At 64.9% G+C, this 2,741-nt stretch overlaps 1 non-coding gene across 1 annotated transcript in view; it reads left to right on the forward strand.

Annotated features, from left to right (window-relative positions):
• Positions 1 to 2,700: 2,700 nt before the first annotated feature.
• The window catches only part of LOC143756461 (18S ribosomal RNA), a 1,863-nt gene continuing 1,822 nt past the window's right edge, over positions 2,701 to 2,741 (forward strand). The window contains exon 1 of the ribosomal RNA XR_013210166.1: positions 2,701 to 2,741. This exon is cut by the window's right edge and continues 1,822 nt beyond it. This is a non-coding gene — a ribosomal RNA (18S ribosomal RNA).

A 2,741-nucleotide genomic window follows, 5' to 3' on the forward strand; every position in this document is an offset into this window, starting at 1 on the left:
ACCCGCTTTGAAAAGCACCCTTCCCCGTTACGGCCTCGATCCAGAGGCCTACCACCCCCCGCCCTCACGGCGGACGGTTCCTCACGCGCCCTATGAGCGGCCGTGCCGCCTCGAGCCCAGGCCCGAGCGGAGCGAGACCCGTGTGTAGGAAACCCGCGCGTCGCAGGTTCGTCCGTCCCGGGGCTCCTCGGTTGATCCCGGGCTAAAACAAAAACCATATGCTTGTCGAACCGTCGGTCTGGGTAAACGGCAAAACGACTCCAGGGGCTTGAGACACCCCTGGAGCGACGGAGGAAGGTGCACCTCCGAAAGAAAAATGAAATTACGGACAGTGTCCGATCGAATGAGGTCCACGGAACAGAGAACCGTGGTGGTCAGACCGGGTGGGGAAGCGGTCTGGCTCAGCCCAGATAAAATGCACTCTGTGCGGGCGAGACTTCCAGTAAACGCGGGGGCTGGTTTGGACACCCAGACTCACCGCCGGTGCCCTGGGCGTGCATCCAGTGTGTGAAGGTGCACCGTCCTGGGCGAGCAGAGGGTGAAAGACACACAACACTCCTCGTAAGAAAATGGACAGTGTCCAAGATCTTGCATGCAAACGAGAGCCCTGTGCTCGCAGACCCGACCGTGGCCTGCTCAAAGTCAGATCCGTACGCTTGATGGCGCTCCTGCTGGAGCAAAGACGGTCCGAACACGGACGCTAGGGGTGTTGTAGAGGAGGTGGGGGACCGTCGCCACACTCTTCTCGGACAAGGTTAACGGAAGACGGGCGCCTCCGGGTTGCCTGGGGCCCGGAGGGGCGCACCCTCTCCTTCGGGCCGTCACTGTCAGGGTTGCCTGGTCGATTGGAACTTTGGACGCGCCTGGGGACGGCCCCTGCCCGGTCGCGAGACCGCTTTGGGCAGCTTGCTCCTCCCCGCTCTGCGCGTCGACGCTAGACGCGGCCTCCCTCCGGGGAAAGCAGGCCGTGTCGACTCTCGGGAGACTCAGATGGCCCGTCTGAAACGAATGTCCGCGACGGCGGCGGCGGACGCGGGCGCGTGGAATTCGGAATCGGACGGTCGGGGTGGCCGACACCCCCCGGTCCAGTCTTCGAGCCCGACCTTCGCCCCGCCCGAAAAGCACCTTTCCCGGTTACGGCCTTGATCCAGAGGCCTCCCACCCTGGCCCCGCCTGACGGACGGTTCCTCACGCGCCCTATGAGCGGCCGTGCCGCCTCGAGCCCCAGGGCCGAGCGGAGCGAGACCCGTGTGTAGGAAACCCGCGCGTGGTGGTTCGCCGTCCGGGGTCGATCCCGAGGTAAAAAAAAAAAAAAAAGAACCATACGCTTGTCGGTCTGGGTAAAGGACGAAACGACTCCGGGGGCTTGACTCACCCCTGGAGCGACGGAGGAAGGTGCACCTCCGAAAACTTTTTGAAAACGGACACCGTCCGTTGCAGACGAACGAGATTCCCACAACGACCAACCTCCCTGGAAGACTCCCAGGGAGAGTGCCTCGGGTTCGGGCACGGTCAAATCCGTCCGCGTGACGGAGCTCCCTTCGGAGCGACTTCGGTCCTAAAACGGACCTTGGGGGTTTTGTCGAGGAGGGCGACAAACGCTCCCGCTCGGACAAGGTGACGGACGGCGGGCGCCCACGGAGGAAAGGGCGAAGGAAAAAAAACGGACAGAGTCCAAAACGGTGCGGTCCACCCAGATTCCCACGTACGCGAGACTCTCCGGCTGGCAACCGGGGAGAGTGCCTAGGTGTCGGGCACGTACGAATCCGTCGGCGGTGACGGAGCTCCGGTCGGAGCAGAGACGGTCCTAAAACGGCCCTTCGGGGTTTTGTCGAGGAGGGGACAAGCGCCCTGCTCGGACAAGGTGAGAGAAGGCGGGCGGCCCGCGGAAGGCGCCCCGGAGGCAGGCGATCCTCCTAAAGAAACGGACAGAGTCCGAAACGGTGCGGTTCACCCGGGTCACCACGTACACGAGTCTCCCCGGCTGGCGACCGGGGAGAGTGCCTCTGTGTCGGGCACGTGAGAATCCGTCCGCGGCGACGGAGCTCCCGTCGGAGCAAAGACGGTCCTAAAACGGCCCTTCGGGGTTTTGTCGAGGAGGGGACAACGGCCCCGCTCGGACAAGGTATCGGAGAAAAGGCAACGGACGAGAAAAAAACGGGCGCCTCCGGGTTGCCCGGGGTCCGGAGGAGCGCTCCCCCTCCTCCGGGCCGTCACTTTCGGGGTAGCCTGGTCGATTGGAACTTTGGACGCGCCTGGGGACGGCCCCTGCCCGGTCGCGAGACCGCTTTGGGCAGCTTGCTCCTCCCCGCTCTGCGCGTCGACGCTAGACGCGGCCTCCCTCCGGGGAAAGCAGGCCGCGTCGACCTCGGGAGACTCAGATGGCCCGTCTGAAACGAATGTCCGCGACGGCGGCGGCGGACGCGGGCGCGTGGGTTCCGGAATCGGACGGTCGGGGTGGCCGACACCCCCCGGTCCAGTCTTCGAGACCGACCTACGCCTCGCTCCTCCCCGCCCGAAAAGCACCCTTCCCGGTTACGGCCTCGACCCAGCGGCCACAAACCCCCCACCTCTGCCGAGGAGGAGGGTTCCGCACGCGCCCTATGAGCGGCCGCGCCGTCCTCGGGCCCCAGGCCACGAGGCGGAGCGAGACCCGTGTGTAGGAAGCCAGCGTGTCGCGGTTCTCCTTCCAAGGCGGCTTACCTGGTTGATCCTGCCAGTAGCATATGCTTGTCTCAAAG

This window comes from Siphateles boraxobius, unplaced genomic scaffold (genome assembly GCF_051911475.1).
Source record: "Siphateles boraxobius isolate OS27281-9 unplaced genomic scaffold, OSU_SipBor_1 107, whole genome shotgun sequence".
In the NCBI taxonomy this organism is placed as follows: Eukaryota; Metazoa; Chordata; class Actinopteri; order Cypriniformes; family Leuciscidae; genus Siphateles; species Siphateles boraxobius.